Source organism: Lissotriton helveticus, chromosome 9 (genome assembly GCF_964261635.1).
Source record: "Lissotriton helveticus chromosome 9, aLisHel1.1, whole genome shotgun sequence".
In the NCBI taxonomy this organism is placed as follows: domain Eukaryota; kingdom Metazoa; phylum Chordata; class Amphibia; order Caudata; family Salamandridae; genus Lissotriton; species Lissotriton helveticus.
Window position 1 is genome coordinate 969130019 of NC_136070.1, and position 21563 is coordinate 969151581.

A 21563-nucleotide genomic window follows, 5' to 3' on the forward strand; every position below is an offset into this window, starting at 1 on the left:
ATGTGGCAGATTGGATGATCATCAACTCCCTTAAGCTGAACGGCGATAAGACAGAGGTATTGGTTTTTGGTAAGGACCAAGATATTTGGTCGAGTGAGTGGCGGCCCTCTTCTCTTGGCACCTGCCCCACCCCCTCCCAATCAGCCAGAAATCTCGGAGTGGTATTTGACACCTCACTCTTGATGTCTCTACAAGTGAACCGAACTGTGGCCACTTGCTGGGGTGTGATTAGGATACTCAATAGAATCCGTAGCTATCTCTCCCTTCAGGCGCGCAAACAGATTGCAGTCGCTCTTGTTGGCTCCAGGTTAGATTATTGCAACTCTCTTTACATGGAGACCAACAAAGGCCTTATACATCGACTGCAAATCGTGCAGAATGCTTCAGCGCGCTTTGTTTTGGCTCTTCCTAAAACATCATCTGCAACGATGGCGAGGAGAGATCTCCACTGGCTCCCTGTTCAGCACAGAATCTTTTTTTAAATGTTGTGTCTGACATATAGAGCACTCTCGGATAGTTCAGAGGGTGCTATCAGCTCCTTACTCACCCGTTATTCTCCAACAAGATGTCTCCGTTCTGCGGGACTATTCCAACTTGTTGTTCCCCGATTCAGGCTGACCAGATGGGGAGCTAGGGCTTTTTCCGTTGCTGCCCCTCAGCTCTGGAATGCAACTCCAATTGAGATTAAAACCCTACCCTCAATTGATTTGTTCAAAAAGGCCTTAAAAACGTGGTGCTTTTCCAGAGCATACTAATGATGGATTGCTTTGGTGTTGCTATCAGCTGGTATATATGAACTATATATGAAGTAGGCGCCTTGACGCCCATTGGGCTAAGTTTGCGCAGGATAAGACTCCTTTCAATTCATTCAAAGTAAGGATATCTTGAGCTTTCAACACAATTGAAGATTTCATGCTTTTTTGATGTTAAGTGTGTATTTCATCAATGCAAGATATGACAAACATATTATAAATCAAAAGGGTCTGTTTAACTATGAATGAAATCATATTGAACTAGTTGAATAAATGGCATAATTAAGGTATAATTTAATTTTAAATATTTTTACATTTTCATTTAAAAAAGTATTGTTTTATCAAATAAAAAATCAATAATAGAAATAAGCAAATAAATTATGGCAAGGCGTGACATATATAGCTGTTTATGTTTCTGAGAGCATTATTTGTCATACCTTTGGAAACAATTTTGAAACATATCCTTGAAACACATATATCTAGCACATACCAAACATTTTTAGTTAATAAAATACATGTTTGTATAGTTTTTATTTAAAATTGATTTCAAAAGTATTTTCAAACCATTAGAGAGCTTACATAAATATTGAATAAACAATGTTTTATAGAAAAAAATGGTGTACGTTTTATATATAACGTTTGGATCTTGGGAATGTTAAAAATGTGCGTTTTTTGATGCATATTAAATTTGTTGTAACATTCATATATAATGTTATAATTGTTTTTTTAAAAAAACATTTTAATTTAATTTAGACATCAATGGTCATACATGCAAAAGGCTAAGAAAACTTTCCTAGTAGGTATTTGGCCAGTATTTGCTATACAATTTACATATAATTTAATCCTAAATTATAACTCACTATGGCATTTCCCTGTTGCTTTTTTGACTTATATTTGGAAGATGCTTCTAAACCACTCTGAAATATTGTAGTAGAAGAAATATTCTAATATAAACAATAGGAAATTGCTAAACATATGAAAATATGACAATCATATATGGTATTTAGAAACATACAATTTGGCTGTTTCTTAAAACTCAGTATTTAGAATGCATTTATTTTATTTTATTTTGATTCTGAACCTTTCACATACAAACCGATTTTTAAAAACTTTTATTTTCATTTTTCAAAAATAACAAAGTTATCGTTTACCATACTATAAGTATACCACACCAGTAATTGATCATCACAAACGAGTCCTGAAATGAACGCTACAAATTGTAGCCTGTTGGATGCTGTAACCCAGCATGACAGTAACTTTAAAGATCTCAAATCATGAAATTTGTCCTATTGTCAATCAATCAATCAAGACATTTATAGAGCGCACTACTCACCCGTAGGGTCTCAAGGCGCTAGGAGGGGGGGTGCCGTTACTGCTCGAACAGCCAGGTCTTGAGCTTCTTCCTGAAGGAGAGGTGGTCTTGGGTCAGGCGCAGGTCGGTCGGGAGGGAGTTCCAGGTCTTGGCGGCCAGGTAGGAGAAGGACCTTCCTCCTGTTGTCGCTCTTCGGATGCGGGGGACGGCGGCGAGGGCGTGGCTGGTTGATCTGAGGTGGCGCTTGGGAGCGTAGAAGTTGATTCGGTTGTTGAGGTAGCTCGGGCCTTGGTCGTGTAGGGCTTTGTGTGCGTGGGTGAGGAGACGGAAGGTGATTCTTTTGTTGACGGGGAGCCAATCCAGGTCTCTCAGATGTCCGGAGATGTGGCTGTTTCGTGGGATGTCGAGGATGAGTCTGGCTGAGGCGTTCTGGATCCGCTGGAGTCTCTTCTGGAGCTTGGCGGTGGTTCCGGCGTAGAGGGCATTGCCGTAGTCCAGTCGGCTGGTGACGAGGGCCTGGGTGACAGTCTTCCTGGTCTCGGTGGGGATCCACCAGAAGATCTTCCGTAGCATGCGTAGGATGTTGAAGCATGACGAGGAGACGGCGTTGACTTGTCTGGTCATGGAGAGGGAGGAGTCCAGGATGAAGCCCAGGTTGCGTGCGTGGTCCGTCGGTTTGGGTGCGGTGCCCAGGGCGGGGGGCCACCAGGAGTCGTCCCAGGCGGAGGGCGAGGAGCCCAGGATGAGGACCTCCGTCTTGTCTGAATTCAGTTTCAGGCGGCTGGTCGTCATCCACTCGGCTACATCTCTCATCCCTTCGTGCAGGTTGGCTCTGGCGGCGGCGGGGTCGTTGGTCAGGGAGAGGATCAGCTGGGTGTCGTCGGCGTAGGAGATTATGTTGAGGTTGTGTTGGCGTGCGATGGCCGCGAGGGGGCTCATGTAGATGTTGAAGAGGGTGGGACTCAGCGAGGATCCTTGAGGGACGCCGCAGATGACGTCGGTGGCCTCTGACTTGTACGGTGGTAGGCGGACTCTCTGTGTTCTTCCGTTGAGGAAGGAGGTGATCCATTCCAGTGCCTTCTCCTGGATTCCGATGTTGCCAAGGCGCTGCACTAGGGTGCGGTGGCAGACAGTGTCGAATGCCGCGGAGAGGTCCAGGAGGATGAGGGCCGCTGTTTCTCCGTTGTCCATCAGGGTTCGGATGTCATCGGTGGCAGCGATGAGGGCGGTCTCGGTGCTGTGGTTGGCTCGGAAGCCAGACTGTGAGGGGTCGAGGGATCCATTCGTCTCGAGGAAGGCGGCCAGCTGTTTGTTGACGGTCTTTTCGATGACTTTGGCCGGGAACGGGAGGAGCTAGATGGGACGGTAATTCTTGAGTTCGGTGGGGTCCGCTGTAGGTTTCTTGAGTAGAGCGCTGAGTTCTGCGTGCTTCCAGCTTTCCGGGAAGGTGGCGGTGTCGAAGGAGGTGTTGATAATGTCCCGCAGGTGGGGTGCGATGACAGCGTCGGCCTTGTTGAAGACGTAGTGAGGGCAGGGGTCGGTCGGAGATCCGGAGTGGATGGAGTTCATTGTGCGGATGGTGTCTTTGGTGCTGATCGGAGTCCAGGCGCGGAGGGTGGTGGTGGGTGGCGTTGCTGCGGTTGTGGCGTGCGTTGGTTGGATGCTGAAGCTGTTGTGTATGTCCGCGATCTTGTTGTGGAAGTAGGAGGCGAGGGAGTTGCAGAGGTCTTGCGACGGGGTGATGTCGTTGTTTCCGGCGTTGGGGTTGGAGAGCTCTTTCACGATGTTGAAGAGTTCCTTGCAGTTGTGTGCGTTGTTGTCCAGCCGGTCCTTGTATGTATTTTTCTTGGTGGCGCGGATCAGTTGGTGGTGTTTCCGGGTGGCGAGCTTGAGGGTGGTCATGTTGTCCATTGTTGGTTCCCTTCTCCATACTTTCTCGAGGGCTCGGCAGTTCTTCTTGGAGCTCTTGAGTTCGTCGGTGAACCATGGGGTTTTTCTGCTGCCGGGTCTGCTGGGCGGGGTCCTCAGAGGGGCGAGTTCGTCCGCGCAGTTGCTGATCCACTTCGTGAGGTTGTCGGCGGCCTGGCTGGGGTTCGCTGAGCCGGCAGGAGGGTGCAGGCTCAGGGAGGCGGTGAGCTGGTCGGCTGTGATCTTGTTCCAGCTTCTTCGGGCAACCTGTTGCTGGTGGTGGTGGATCGTCGTTCTTTTGAAGGTGAAGTGGACGCAGCTGTGGTCCGTCCAGTGGAGTCCTGTTGCGTGGCTGAAGGCGATGTCTTTGCTGGATGAGAAGACGGCGTCGAGTGTGTGTCCGGCGAGGTGGGTGGGGGTGGACACCAGCTGCTTGAGTCCGAGGTTGGCGAGGTTGTCGAGCAGGGTGATGGTGTTGCGGTCGCTGTTGTTCTCCAGGTGGAAGTTGAGGTCCCCCAGGAGGATGTAGTCGGCGGAGGGGAGGGCATGCGGGCTGATGAAGTCGGCGATGTCCTCGCTGAATCGTGTGCGTGGTCCCGGGGGTCGGTAGATCAGGGTGCCTCTGAGGGTGGTCTTCGGGTCGGTGTGGATCTGGAAGTGCAGGTGTTCGGCGGTGGTTAGGGTGTCGTCGGTGTTGGTCGTGATGCGGATGGTGTTTCTGTGGATGATGGCGATGCCTCCTCCCATCTGGTTGGCGGTGCGGTCCCTCCGGGTGATCTTGTAGCCCTCTGGGATGGCGATGGCGATGTCGGGCGCTGAGGAGGCGTTCATCCAGGTCTCCGTGAGGAAGGCGACGTCAGGGGCTGTGGTGTCGAGGAGGTTCCAGAGTTCGATGGCGTGTCTGTGGACGGAGCGGGTGTTGAGCAGGATGCACTTGAGGTGGTTGCTGCTGGTGTTCGGCTTGGCGGGTGCTGGTGCAGGGTAGGTCCGGATGCAGGTGAACTTGCAGGCGTGGCAGCTGAAGGGTCCGTGGGTGTGCCTCGGGGTGGCTCGGTGACATCCCGGGGTGCCGCCGGTGTTGAGTGCGATGAGTTCGGCGGCGTTGTAGGTTCGTCGGGTCGGCTTACGTCGGTGGGGGCCAGGGGTCCTGGCACTAAGCGCGGTCCAGGCGCGGACGGGCGCAGACGGGCTTACCTTTGGCGCGCCTTCGGCGCACAATCGGCGCGCCCGCTGCGCGTCAACGCTGCGCGTTCGCACGGTCGCCATATATGGCCAAGTGCGCGGGGGGGCGGAGCAGCTGGGAGGCGGGAGCGGGGAGGGTACAGAAGGCAAAAAGGGGCGGGGTTAGCGGCGGTGGCGGGAAGCGGGGAGGGAGGACGAAGGGCAGCTAGGCAATGCAGAAAGGAAAATACAGAAAGGATACAGAAAGGAAAATACAATCAACTTGAGGAAAACAGGCAATACAGATTGACAAAGACAGTTCAAAAACAGCAAAGACAACAGGGGCCGGTCAGGCGAGCACGGACCACGCCGCTCGAAGGCAGGGGGCGTGGTCACGCGGCGGTAGCGAGGCAGTCAGGCAGGGTAGGCACACGCAGCAGCTGGTGGCCGTGCGGCGCGGGGGTGTCCTAGAACTAGAACCTAGAATTGTGATGGTATTCATGCAGAATGTAGAATTGTGGCTCCACCGCCAATGTGAAAAGGATAGGGGACAGTGGGCAACCCCGTCTTGTGCGCCTTTGTACCAGCATCCGAGGGAAAGCATATTTTTTAACTGACATCTAGCAGGGCAATACAGTAACCCATTGTAGTATTCCCTTGCCAATGCCCATTTGTTCAAGGACGTTAGCAGATATGTCCGTTCAACAGAGTCAAAGGCCTTGGTTGCATCTTGAAACACAGTTGTCACCTCATGTGAGGGATACATTTGATAAGTTAGAGCAAAGCGTGGCTGGAGATTATCAGACGTCAATCTATCAGATATGAATCCCGATTGGTCTGGATGGACCAAAGCAGGAAGAAGAGGCAATATTCTTTTAGCTATAATTTTAGCCAGAATCTTGATATCTGTGTTGATTAGCAAAAGAGGACAATATGAGCCACACGTGGTGGCTGGCTTGCCCGGGTTCAATAAGTTAATCGCTATTGCCCCTCGTAGTAATGGTTTGAGGATAGGGGTCTTGAATGCCTCATTGTATACCTTCAATAGGAAATGGGCTAATTCTTCAGTGTATTCTTTGTAGAACTCTGTGAGTAGTCTGTCTCTACTGGGGTCGATGTTCTTTGGAGCTCTAATCAATTCCCTAATCTCCTGTTTTGTAATTAGGCCACAGAGTGGCTTCTACTGTTGTGTCTCCAGCCAGGCAAGGTTCACTTTGTTAATGTAACCATTTATGTCTGCATTAGGGGCATTCATTTTAGATAGATAGAGATCAGTATAATACTCCAAAAAAGCTTTAAGTATATCATCGTGTCTATGGACCACTCCATTTGTGGGGATTGGCTATGGATCACATGAGCCATGGCCAGGGTGGCGTAATTAGCCTAGCAGGGTACAACCAGGCTGTTCACCCTCTCGATATCTTCTGGCTGAAGAATATTTTCCAAAGCATTATATGTCTTGCCCATGGCCTCTCGGAACTGCAGTCTTCTTAAATGTAATATTTATCAGGCTCGGGTCATGCCTGATCTTACATTCTCTTTCAAGATTCTTAATGTCTGACTAGACCACTCAGGTTGCCCTGTAAGGCCCTACGGACCCTGTGGTATTTGGAGATACACTCATTCCTGATTATGACCCTGAAAGCCTTCCAGAAGATGGTGTATGTTGCCACTTAGTCTTTGCTTTCAGAAAAGTGATACCTGATCTAGTGGCACCTCGGGGCTCTGCTCCCACAGTCTATGTGCTTGTATATTAGCCTGCATATTAAGTGCAAGTAAGACTGGTAAGTGGTCAGATAGCGTCCATAGAAGATGTTTATGTGGTACAGCCATCCGACTGTTTTTCATGTCCTCAACCAGAAATCTATTTGAGACAAGAAAGCAAACACCTCTGAGTAATATGAGTTGTACCTAGTTGTAGGATTGGTTTCCCAAAATATATCAACTCCACCAGAGCTTTGACTAGTTTTAATGAGTTCATTTTGAAGCTGAAATTGTCAGTGAGCTAGTACATTGGTGATGTCTAGTGTAGGAAGGAGGACGGTATTAAAGTTGCCTGCCCATAGTATGGTACGTGGGTTGGGTGCACCCTGCACCAACAAAACATCAGTAAAGAAGGTCATCAAAGTTAGGGCCATACCCATTTACTATAGAGATCAGTGTTTAACCAAGCTTTCTCTGGACCATTAGAAAGCAATTAGATAGCACCCATTGGGTCATGTTCTGTGTACACCAGCCTACACTGGTGCACCCCTCTTCAATCGCGATTGGAATAGGATGAACATGAAGGCAAATAGCGGTGACTGGACCAGCAACCTGCGCAATTACGGTTTCTTGATGTAGTGAGATGTGTATCTTGTATCAACACAATATCTTTGTCATGTTGCTTAAAGTAGGCCAGTATTTGATGGGCATTACTATCATCATGTATACCCTGTACATTCCAGGTGAGGAGATTGAGTTTAAGTATGGGTAATATCTCATGGCAAGTAGTAGACAGATTAATTCACTCTTTATGGGTTATTACAGGCACCCTGGCAATCCATGTGTTTTGTGTGTGGTGTAATCAGTGTGGTAAAGCACTCATTTGCAATCACATTAACAACCCGTATCCCCCTCCCTGACCTGAATCAGGTCCAAACACCTCAATGAGTAGGCCCATCAAACATTGCATACTGGACAGACATGGTACAGGAATATGTCCACTGTGCTCCAAGGCACGCGCCCCGCAGTGCTAAGTAAGTCTCATGCTGCATTGAGCATCCAGCCAACCTAATATGAATGGCTGCTAACTGCAAATCCTTAATTGTCCCATGAAGTAGTGCAGTTCATGTGCAGGACTGTTCTTATCCAGAGTTTGTCTTTGCTTTGGCTTCTTTATGTATGCGTTTGCGTCATCCAGAGATATAAAGTTACGAGGTCTACCACCGTGGATGAGTCTGGTAGGGTATGGCATGGTGTATTGAACGCCAAATTCTTGCAACCTTTTTTAGTTGGGAGGTATTTGCTCCTAGTTTCTTGTATGGCTCGAGTGAAGGCAGGAAATAAAGGGATGGCAGCCCCATCATACTGTATCTGTGATTTAATCTGGTGTGCCAAAGAATAGTGTCCCTATTCATTTATTTAGGCAGTTTAGCTATTATTTGCCTTGGCAGGTGCTTGGAATAGATTTTGGGTTTAGAGATCTATGAGCTTGTTCAATTACAAAAACCTGGAATAGGATATTTCTCCCAAAGATGTTCACAGCCATGGATTCTATATAGTCCTCAGTCTCTCATACTAGCAGAATCTGGTACTCCAACTATTCTTAAATTACATCTGCGGGAGTGGACCCCCAGATCTCGGGCCGATTCGCAAAAGTAATCTGAGGCAAAATCCTAACTTTATGACTTTCGGTAGTCACAAAAGGCATTTAAGTGTAGTAAAGTTAGGATTCCTAACTTTACTACTCCTAAATACCGATTTCTGCAAGGGTGCAGGGGGTGTCACTTTGACACCCTCTAGCACCCCAAATACAGGCACGTCTAACATGTGGCACACATACATGCCCTAAGGGCATGTCTGTGTGTCACATTGCACAGGTGTGCATGCACAGATGTGCATGCACACCTGTATTCTGTATTTTACCACCCAATAGGATTGGGTGGTAAAATACCGACTCTTAAGGGCCTGTGGCACTTTCTGAAGTGCCACCTACATCTCATTTACAGAATCGGTAAATTTACAGAATCAGTATTTTACCGATTCTGTATATTTACCGAATCGGTAAATTTACCGATTCTGTAAATGACATGTCCCCTACATGCCAAATCCTAAATACCGGTCGGTAACGGCCGAAATCGGCCATTACCGACTGGTATTTTGGCTCCTACATCTGGCCCCAAGTGAGAATTCTACATTTTTAATGGGGCCCTGTATGAGGAAACACTGCCTCAAGCTGATTTATTTTTTATGCAATCCAAAATGGAATTTCATCATGTGTGGTAAGGACTTTACCCATAATGGTAACTGGACTAATTGCAGGCCTAGCTAGCTCAGCCTGACCAACTTGAGGAGGCCTTGCTGGGGCAGAAGTTAATGTACGCATAACATACTGCATCAGGCGTTGAAACAGCCTAACCAAATTGTTTAAGAGAGCAAGCTTCTGTTGCTCATTCAATTGATTAATTTAATGAATAAAACAAGACCAAAACCACAACAATCCAATAAGTAGAACCGGAGTATTGAATTTTTAAAGAATAAACTGAAATGTAGTACTTAAAAGCATAAAGCACCAACCAGGACTGTCTGGTTGCACCAGACCAGGTCAAATCCAAAAGTTCAGGCTGACCACTATGGAGCATGGATCAGATACAGGGACCAGCCTTGGCCCGCTGCAAAATACCCTGCTTGCATTGACGTCGAGGACGAGATGCGAGGAGCAGAGGAGGGGATGCATCATCGACGATCCTTAGGATGAAGGCGAGTCGTGCAAAGTTGAAGATGCATTGGAACTGGGGTTGATGCGCCACACAGTCTGCGAAGCATTGCAGTTGAACTTCACAGCGGCGGCGATGGATTGCGGTTGATCCTTGCAGCAGTGGTGATGTGTCGTCAGAGATAGAGATCCGCCAGTTCCGAACTGTGCAACGGCGTAGATGCATGTATTTCTGCTGGAGCAGCACTTTATACCCACTTCCAACGGTTCAGGGCTTGGTTGGCACCACTTGGCAGCACAAGAGTCCCTGCCCTTTCTGCCCTGACTCCAGATTCACTACAGGGGGCTGTGCAGCCCTTTGTGTGGGGTCAGGACACAGTTTATTTAGTGTCAGCTTCTCCATCCCATCCTGCCCAGGAGGTGGATAGCCATCAAGCCACGCTGAAGCTCCCTTTTTGTGTTGCTGTCTAGAGGGACTGCACAACACCCAGCTGTCACTCACCCTAGTCCTGTTTTCAGAGACAAGCAGAAGGCACCAAATGGATAAAGTAATAAAAAATGCTAACTTTCTGAAAGTTAATATCAAGGGGACCACAAATGCGGGAATTGTGCAGGTTGCAGAGAAACAACCGTAGCATAGTTTTTCAAAAATATCAAATCCAATGGAAACATGTTGACTTCTAGATTTTCAGATCCAAAAATGGTTGTATACGTAATCATTTGCCCTTGTGGAAATATGTACATTGGTAAAACCAACAAAGAAATCAAACAAGGAATTGTATAACATAAGTCTTGCATAAAAACAAAAACGGTCTCAGCCCCCTTAGTAAATCATTTCATCAGTAAGGTGCATATGGAAAAAAATATCAAATGGACTGTATTTAGTGCTGTCCTGCCCAATCCAAGAGGAAGAGACTTGGAAGTAAACCTCATGAGGAAGGAAGCATACTTAATTTTGATATTTAACACTGTAAACTTGGGTCTTAATGAGATTCTAGAAGTAAATAGACTGTAAACAACTATTGAGACACCATCATTAACATGCTCCTAATATATTACAATCCTGAATTCTGGATCTTCACAAGATTCCAAATCATGGACTAGAAGCATATCCACCAACGGCCAGAAATGGTATATAAACTGACAACCAGTCAAGTGACTCCCAATCCATAATGCCAGAGTGCACTCCAAGTACCAGCATTCAATAGGAAATTGAGACAGCGCTCCATCACTTAATTCTGAATATATATTACAAATGACAGGAGACCATTCAAGCCAGAACTCGACAACAGCAAGGACCGCTGCAATGCAATCTTCAAAATAAAATATGAAAGTTTGTCACTTATGGAAGCAATCCATAATGTGGCATAGACCCCGTCTAATAGAAGCTGCTTTCGACCTGGCATACTTCTATAAACATAAAAATTTCTCTACAAAAACCGACAATTCCCAAATCGAGCAGGCGGCCTCACACGCGAATATAGTTGAAACAAGGAAACATTGTTGATGTCTATTTTCAACAACCACTACTATGTGTCACTCGAAAACAATCAATCAATCAATGTACTTGTAAGGCGCGCTACTTACCCGTGAGGGTCCCAAGGCGCTGAAGGGAGGGGGGAGTGTATTGCTACAGCTCGAAGAGCCAGGTCTTGAGGAGTCTTCTGAAGGTGAGTAGGTCTTAGGTCTGCCTTATGTGGATAGGGAGGGTGTTCCAGGTCTTGGTGGCGAGGTAGGAGAAAGATCTGCTGCCGCAGGTCGTTCGTTGGATGCAGGGGACAGGGGCGAGGGCGAGGCTGGCGGAGCGGAGCTGGCGGGTGGGGGTGTGGAAGCTGAGTCTGCTGTTCAGGTAGGCTGGTCCGGTGTTGTGCAGTGCTTTGTGTGCATGGGTGAGGAGCTTGAAAGTGATTCTCTTGTCGACGGGGAGCCAGTATAGGTTTCTCAGGTGGGGGGTGATGTGGCTGCGGCAGGGGGTGTTGACGATCAGTCGGGTGGAGGCGCTTTGGATGCGTTGTAGTCGTCGTAGGTGTTTGGCTGGGATTCCTGCATAGAGAGCATTTCCGTAGTCCAGTCTGCTGCTGACGAGGGCCTGTGTCACCGTTCCTCTTGTTTCAGTCGGGATCCACTTGTAGATTCTGCGGAGCATGCAGAGGGTGTTGTAGCAGGAGGAGGAGATGGCGTTGACCTGTTTGGCCATGGAGAGGGAAGAGTCGTGGATGAATCCTAGATTGCGTGTGTGGTCGGTGGGTGTTGGTGCTGTTCCCAGTGTGGTCGGCCACCAGGAGTCGTCCCAGGCTGAGGGGGTGGATCCGAGGATGAGGACCTCCGTCTTGTCCGAGTTCAGCTTCAGACGGCTGCTCCACATCCAGTCGGCAACGGCCTTCATTCCTTCGTGGAGGTTCGCTTTGGCCGTGTGTGGGTCCTTGGTGAGGGAGAGGATGAGCTGGGTGTCGTTGGCGTAGGAGATGATGTTGAGGTCGTGATGGCGGGCCACTAGTGCGAGGGGGCCATGTAGACGTTGAACAGCGTCGGGCTGAGGGATGAGCCCTGGGGGACGCCGCAGATGAAGTCGGTGGCTTCGAATCGAAAGTGAGGGAGGCGGACGCTCTGGGGTCTGTCGGTGAGGAAGGACAAGGTCCAGTCAAGGGCCTTCTCTTGGATTCCGGCTTCTAGGAGGCGTGTCTTTAGAGTGCGATGGCAGGCCATGTCGAAGGCGGCTGACAGGTCCAGGAGGATGAGGGCTGTTGTTTTGCCGTTGTCTAGTTGGCGCCTGATGTCGTCTGTGGCGGCGATGAGGGCAGTCTCGGTGCTGGGGTTTCGTCTGAATCCGGACTGGGACGGGTCCAGGATGTTGTTGTCTTCCAAGTGGCGGGTCAGTTGCATGTTGACGATTTTCTCGATGACTTTGGCCGGGAATGGGAGCAGGGAGATGGACTGGAATTTCTTGAGTTCCTTGGGGTCTGCTTTGGGCTTCTTGAGGAGGGCGTTGATTGCGGCGTGTTTCCAGCTTTCCGGGAATGTCGCTGTTTCAAAGTAGATGTTGATGACCTTCCGTAGTTGGGTTACGATGGCTGCGTCTGCTTTGTGGAATACGTGGTGTGGGCCCGGGTCACATGGAGATCCTGAGTGGATGGAGTTCATGACCTTGCGTGTCTCGTCGTCGTTGACGTTGGACCAGGAGGTCAGGCGGTTGGCGCTGGTGGTGTTCACAGGGGAGGTGGAGTCTGGCGTAGTCGGGGCGGTCGTGGTGTTGAAGCTGTCGTGGATGTCAGCGATCTTGCGGTGGAAGAAGATGGCCAGTTAGTCTCACAGTTCTTGTGAGGGCGGGATTTTGTTGGCGTTGGCGCTGGGGTTGGAGAGTTCCTTTATGATGCTGAAGAGCTCTTTGCTGTTGTGTGCGTTGTTATCCAGGCGGTCTTTGAAGGAGGATCTCTTGGCTAATCTGATGAGGTGGTGATGTCTGCGGGTAGCGTCCTTGTGGGCTGCACGGTTGTCTGGTGTGCGTTCGTGGAGCCATGTCTTCTCCAGTTTTCGGCATGCGCGTTTGGAGGCTAGGAGCTCGTTGGTGAACCATGTGGCTCTCTTGCTGGTGTGGCTGTTAGAGAGTTTCTTGAGCGGGGCGAGGGTGTTGGCGCAGTTGTCGATCCACTGTCTGAGGTTGAGGGCTGCGGTGTCAGAGTTGGTGGGGTCGGTGGGTGGGTTCTTGGCGAGGGAGGTGAGTAGCTGCACTACCACTGATGTGAGTTTCTGTTTAAAAGTAAGCAATGCATTGTTGATGCCCTTTCAAATAACAGCAATAATGTTTAAGTCTAATTCATGGGTGCACCATAATAGATGCCAGCGTTTAACACGATAAACGTTCTTGTCTTATAGCAAGTGAAACACAGAGTTTGATCGAAATGTCCCGGTAGTAAATGAAGGTAGAGTGGGATTCTTAAAAGTAAACTGGCCTGATTGTCATTGAGTAGGCTCCCTCAATGCTCAGCTCCGTCTGGTAGCAGTTGCACCTTGACCGTTGTGCAGCTGCGCAGCGGACGCATGCAGCAGGCGCGCCAAAGGCAAGCCTGTCTGCACCCGTCCGCGCCTGGACCTCAGCCACTACCACAGACCCTGGCCCTCAGACTATCCACAACTACAGCTACAACACCATTACCCTCCATGCCCTCAACACCGATGCCACACCACCTGCCGCTTGCCGCTGAGCGTCACTTAATGACACCCAGGGCCCTTTTTTCTGCCGCAACTGCAGTTGCACTGTTGCCAGCGACCGCACACCAGCCCCACCAACTGCACGATCGACAAATACCGGACCCGACCACCTCCGCTGTATCCTGCTCAACATACGCACCCTCTGGGACCTACTCGACTGTGTCTACCCCTGACATCGCCTTCCTCACTGAAACCAAGATGAACCCCACCTCCACCCTGGACATCCCCACCGCAATCCCAGACAGCTACAAGATCATTCAAAAGGACCGCATCAATAAACCAGGTGGAGGCATTGCCATTGTACACAAAAGCACCCTCCACCTCACCACTCACTTAGATGACCACTCAACGAACATTGAGCACCTCCAGACAAACCGGAACACCACCCTCCGTGGCAATCTCATCTACAGACCTCCAGGACCCCGTCCACCCTTTAGCGACTCCATAATCAACTTCATTACTGATCTTAATCTGGATGTTCTCTACATAACAGAGACATGGACCGATGAGGCATCTGCCCCTGACTACGTAACAGCAGCTCCCCCAGGCTATAATGCCTATCGGCAGGATAGGGCCAAAGGGAAAGGAGGTGGGTTAGCAATCTTAGCAAGAGACCAATTTGAGGTCCGCTTCTCGCCTATTCCCATCACATCATGCGAAGCCATGCATTTTAATATAAAACTTACCTCAACTTACAACTTCAAGGGAGTACTTCTTTATAGACCCCCTGGGACCAGATCAGCGTTCCTCGCTAATCTAAGCAATATCACTGAGTCCATAATCACAGAAGAGTCCACCACAATCATGGGCGACTTCAATTTTTATCTGGAACAAAGCAGTGATAAGGACACTACCGCCCTTATATCAGACTTAGAAATAATGGGCCTCAGACAATTGGTCATGACGCCCACTCACCAGGCAGGCCATACGCTGGACGGATTTTTCACTAATGTGGAAGGTCTGTGCATAACTTCAGTTCTCCCCATGACCTGGACAGACCACTCAGGCATTCTTAGCAGCCTCACTATTAAAGGCTCGTTGAGGAAAAAGGCAGGTCACCCAAAACAGGTACATTTAGAGCATGGAAGGACATAAACCCTAATGACCTAACGTTGCTCTTAAATAATACCAGGCCAGAACTATCTAATGACCCCTATACTGCAACTACTCAATTCCAGAAATGGTTGGGCGATGCCACGACTCAGTTGGCTCCAACTAAATCCCTTTCAAGAAATAGAAGCTCGCCAACGGCCAAGTGGTATACAAAAGAATTAAAAATCCAAAAACAATTAACTAGGAACAGGGAAAGGCACTGGCGAAGAACCTATGACAGCGAAAATAAGGAAAAATATAAAAAAGCTCTAGCCTCTTACAAAGCAATGATAACAGCAGCTAAAAAACATTTTTTTACAACTCATATAGAGACTGCGAATAACTCCAGCAAACAGCTCTTTAACATTGCCAAAACTCTTTCGGGTAACACCCCGGATCTTAATCCGCCTCCATCACAAGCACTATGTGATGCCTTATCCAAGTTTTTCTTCGCAAAGGTAAATGATATTTACCAAGCCTTCAACTCTAATTCTGGCAGCAGTTGTGCTTCCACCCCCATGACTACTCTAAAAAATACCATGACCAGTTTTAAACCCCTTACCACTGATCAAATTAAGGGCATAGTCAAATCAATTAAAGCTGGGTCAGCCCTGGATCCATGCCCAACTTCTGTGATCACGATGGTGCCAGACACGATCATCCCTATTATCACTCATGTCTGCAATATAATTCTTACATCTGGAATTTATCCTGATTCTTTAAAAAACACACTGATCAAACCCCTGCTAAAAAAGCCTAGCCTGGATAAGGGTGAACTCAAAAACTATCGCCCCATAGCAAGTCTCCCTTTTTTAGCTAAAGTTACAGAAAAGGCTATGAATCAGCAGTTGTCAGAATACATAGAAAGCAACAACTTGCTGGATGACACCCAGTTCGGTTTCCGTAAACACCATGGTACGGAGACCGCTCTTATCAAAGCGGCTGATGATATAAGAATCATCCGGGATCAAGGAGGAACAGCTTTGCTTGTCCTTCTTGATCTATCAGCAGCCTTCGACACGGTCGACCACAAGATCTTGGTTGATCGTGTCGAAAGGATGGGTATTCAGCTCACTGCAAAGGACCTACTCACCTCCTATCTAGCTAACAGGACCCAGGCGGTCACACTGGGCCCTTTCCAATCGGCAAATTTGTCGTTACCGTGTGGGGTTCCTCAAGGCTCATCCCTAAGTCCGACACTATTTAACATATATGTGTCGGACCTTGCAAGTGTCATCAAAGCTTATGGGATGAGCCTAACCTCATACGCCTACAACACCCAATTGGTGTTGGCCATAAAGGGTGATGGACAGGAGGTGGCAGCGAGGTTTCAAAGTGGGTTGATCGCTATCGGTGAGTGGATGGCAAAAAATTGCTTGAAGCTCAATTCCGATAAAACGGAGGTGGTTATCTTTGGCAACTTGTTGCCAGTCTGGTCTGTAGCTTGGTGGCCATCGGCTCTAGGCACTCCTCCCTGCCCCACCGCTAAGGTCAGAAACCTAGGAGTAACATTCGACGACCAGCTTAACTTTCTGGCTCATGCAAATAAGGTGGCAGCTAACGCCCACTTCAAACTCAAAATGATAAGAAAAATTTTACCTTATCTACCAGACTCGGCCGCCAAGACGTTAGTCACCTCCTTGGTCTTGACATCTCTAGACTATTGCAATGGTCTTTTGCTCAATGCACAAAACAGAGTAACCAAAAAACTACAGACTGTGCAGAACGCGGCGGCACGCGTGCTGTCCAAAAAACCTAAATTTGCACCCATCTCAGATACTCTGAAAAGCTACCATTGGCTAACCATCCAAAATAGGATAAAGTTCAAATCACTGTGCATAGTTTACAAAACGCTGCAGGACCAAGGACCGCGTTTCCTTAAAGAACAACTAATTCCCTATAATCCACCCAGAACACTCAGATCCACCTCACTTAACCAATTGGTGGTACAACGTAGCAGAACAGTTTCTTGGGGTGACCGCCGCTTTTCAGTTGCGGCCCCTAAAATCTGGAACACCCTGCCACTCCACTTAAAAACAAGCCCCTCGCTCCTTCAGTTTAGGAAAAAACTGAAGACTTGGTTATTCAACCAGTAAATCAAGCTTCTGGATCACCTGTTCAGGGAGAGACATTTTTGCAGATAGCGCCGAGACGCCCACGGGTAATTGTACGCGCTTTATAAATGCCATTAAATTAAAAAAAAAAAAAAAAAAAAATTGCACCCCGCGCTCTCGCCTCAATAGACTACATCCTCCTTGGTGGCCCCAACTTTCACCTGGACAACTCCAAGAACACCTTATCCCTGCTGGAGAACCTCGCCACCATCGGATTCAAACAACTGGTCACCTCTCCAACCCACTCAGCAGGACACACTCTCGACCCCATCTTCTCCGTTAGTGGCAACGTCAATCTCAGCCACACCTCCGAGCTCCTTTGGACTGACCGAAGAACAGCTCACCACCTCCCTCAGCAAAACCTTCCCACAGACATCTACGGACTCTAATACCTCAGCAGGCAACCTCCACCAATGGATCTCCAATTGGGCTGACACATTGGCTCCCCTAAAGAAAGCCCCGGGCAAGTGACATTCAAAGAAAGCCAGTTGGTTCTCTCCAGCCCTTCATGAGTCCAGACGCACCTGTGGGTGGCTCAAGAAGAGATGGAGGAGCAGAAAGACCACCGAAAGGCCACTCAGCCTTCAAAACCACTGTCACCGCACACTACTACCTCATTAGAACAACAAGCAATGCACTCAATAACAAAGAACTTTTCGGCGTGGTGAAAGAATTCACCAAACCCAGTACAGAGACAGCAGACATCCCACCCTCCCAAGAACTCTGCAACAACCTTGGCAAATTCTTCCACCATAAGACTAAGGAGATATACAACAGCATTGACAGCCTCAATTCCCAAGAGCTTCTTACCCCACCTGCAATCACAGCAGCCGAATATCACCAGCCCCAGCAGACCCTGCTCACTTGGACCCCTCTCACCACCCACGACACCCTCAAGATGATGAAGAGCATCCACTTCAGAGCACCCTTGGCCACATCTTCAACAGAGCCAGCACCTCCATTGCCCTCGAACTCTGACGCACCATCAACTGCTCCATCAGATCCGCAACCTTCTTGGATGACTGGAAACATGCAGAAATGAAACCCCTTGCTGAAGAAACCCTCTGCCAACCTGACAGACCTCAAGAACTTCAGACCCATCGTTCAGCTCCCTTTCTCAGACAAGGTACTCAGAAAGGTCATCAATGCCCAACATTCTGAGTTCATCGAAGCAAACCGCATCCTGGACTTATCCCAATCCAGCTTTCAAAGCAACCACAGCGCCAAGACTGCCCTCATCGCCACCACAGACGACATCAGCACTCTCCTCTACAGATGCGAAACTACAGTTCTCATCCTCCTAGACCTCTTGGCCATCTTTGATACCGTCTCCTAGCGGAACCTATGCACAAGACTCCATGACTCTGCGACAAAGCCCTGGAATGGATCCGCTTCTTCCTCATTGACCAAACGCAGAGAATTAGACTACCACCGTTTCACTAGAACATACAGGGATCACCTGTGGGGAGCTTCAGGGCTCCTCCCTGAGCCCCACTCTCTTGAACATCTACATGGCCCCAATCACAACCATCTTCAGGAACCACGGACTCAGCATCATCTCCTATGCCAATGACACCCAGCTGATTTTCTTCCTCACCAACGAACCGACAGTCGCCAAGAACAACTTCCACGAAGGGATGAAGACTGTCTCCACCTGGATTAAGAACAGCTGCCTCAAGCTCAACTTTGAGAAGACCAATGTCCTCGTCCTGGGATCCACCCCTTCTACCTGGCACGACTCCTGCTGGCCTGCAACAGTGGGAAACCCCCCACAGACCATGCACAAAACCTCTGCATCATCTTGGACACCTCGCTCACAATGATCCACCAGATCAAGGCCGTCTCATCATCCTGCTTATACAGGCTATGCCTGCTCCGAAAGATCTTCAAGTGGATCCCCACCAAGTCTAGAAAGACAGTCATCCAGGCACTCATCAGCAGTAGACTTGACAACGGCAATGAACTCTATGCCGGCATCACTCAGAAACTCCTCACGAAACTGCAGATCATTCTTAACGCCTCTACTAGACTCACCCTGAAGATCCCCCACTGCAGCCACATCACCGACCACCTGGGAGACCTCCACTGGCTCCGAGTTAACAAAAGAATCACCTTCAAGCTCCTCACACATGCCTACAAATCCCTACATGACTCGCGACCAGCATACCTCAACCACCTCCTCGCATTCCATGCACTCACCAGAGACCTCCGCTCTGCCCAACTAGCCCTAGCCACCATCCTACGTATCTGCAAGACCACAGCCGGAGGAAGATCCTTCTCTTACATCGCAGCAAAGACCTGGAACACTCTGCCTCTCCACCTTAGGCAATCTCCGTCACTGCCTCATTTCAGGAAGGACCTCAAGACCCGGCTCTTCGACTGAACCACAGTACCTTGGACAGGGCAGCAGTCTCCCGTCCCCACCAGTGCCTTGTGAGCCTTACAGGTGTGTGGTCACACTTTACAAGGCACCTGACTGATTGATTGATTGAGAAGTTAAGACAGCTCGTACCAAATACCAAAAGACACAATAGTATGCCTTAGTTTCTCATGTGATGTCAAGTTATGATTGAGTAACGTTTCGTCTTCATCTGAGGACATCAAGCAAGCTCCGCTAACGTAAATTCTTTTTCCAGAAGCAGAATGAAGGCAACTTTAAAACAGACGTAGGCTGACAGAAGAACATACAGAAAAGTCCACACGAGTGTACAACCCCAAGTTACATGAGGTATTAAATGGGCAAAAGTAATGAAGACAACTAACTGGAAAAACTAAAAGTAAGGAGGCTATCAACTTATACAATTAATGTATTATTATTTTATAGAACATACCCAGTCAGTGAGAACACCCAAAAAATTACAAGAGGATCGAAACACTTTGACGGAAACGCTTGGGGAGACCCCTATCACATCTCCATCTGTTTAGTGGGCAAGACTATTGAATTGCAACCCCACTCTAGCCAAAGTAATTTAGGAACCCCCAAGGGACATTCATAGCAGGAGGTTCACAATGTAGAAGATGACAGTAATTATCACCTCTGCACTATGTTCAAATAGTTGACTGGTTTTAAGAGCACTATTCGGTTTTATGTCAAAAAACTGTTCATTTGTCATATTGGCACTATTAATTACGTTTTTGTAAATTTTTGGTTTTTGAGCAAATTCACAGTTATGTGTATAAACATTAATTGCATAATCACAGCTTTATGTGTATGAATATTGTTTCAAGCTGAACATTTAAGACTTGTTCAAAAGTATATAAATATTTTTGAAATGATAAAGAAAATATGTGAATAAATGCACGGGCCAAGATAAGTATTTACATGACATTCAATTTTTAAATCTTGAAAGTTGAATAGATATAGCTAGACTCTTGGGACCAGATGTAGGTAATTTTATTTTACCACCTCTTAAATACCGAATCATACCGATTCGGTATTTAAGAAGTGGTAAAATAGAAGTACCGAGATGTAGGTAAATCCAGATGTGCATTTACCGAATCGGTAAAAATCGGTATTTACCGATTCGGTAAATACCGACCGGTAATGCCCATTCATTCCTATGGGCTTTGAAGCCCATAGAAATGAATGGGCATTACCGAATCGGTAATTACCGAATCGGTAAATACCGATTTTCACAAGGGTGCAGGGGGTGTCACTTTGACACCCTCTAGCACCCCCAAAACGGGTTCGGGTGCCATGTGGCAGGCATACCTGCCCTAAGGGCAGGTCTGCCTGTCATATGGCATAGGTGTGCATGCACACATGTGCATGCACACCGGAATCGGTATTTTACCATCAAATAGGATTTGATGGTAAAATACCGATTCGGTAAGGCTTGTGGGACTCAGAAGAGTCCCACCTACATCTCAATTTTACCGATTCGGTAAAAATACCGACTCGGTATTTTACAGAATCGGTAAATTTACCGATCGGTAAATTTACCGATTCTGTAAAATTGAGTGACCTACATCTCAAATTCCAATTGCCGGTCGGTAACGGCCGAATTCGGCCGTTACCGACCGGTAATTGGCCACCTACATCTGGCCCTTGGTATTTACAAATTTAAAAGAGGCCCAACCTAAATGTGGACATAAGGGCCCAACCCTCAAATACGAACTTTCTAAAAGTAGCATTTTCAGAATTACAATTTAAAATCCAACTTCATCATAACTTGTGAATTTAAATTGTGATTCCAGAAACACCAAACTTGGGGGTCCAAACTCTTCTCAATTGGAAATGAAACTTATAAAATGTAAGAAGGTAATCCCAATGTTATTCAATGAGCAAGATAGGCCTTGCACAAGTGAAAAACATATGTAAGAGTTTTTTCACTACCAGGACATGTAAAACTTAATAGTGCAAGCCCTACTTTTAAGAAAATCTCCACCCAGCCCTTGGGCTGTCCAGGGTGGTGAGTTTTAACTTGGTTAGTGATTTATAAAAGGGAAGGTTTGGGCCTGGCAAGAGGGTTAGCTTCCAGGTCGACATGGGAGTTTAACTGCAGACAAAGGCTTTACAATGGTAGACCTGAGACATGTTTTGAAGGGCTACGTAAGAAGGTGGCACAATCAGTGCTGCAGGCCCACTAGTAGCATTT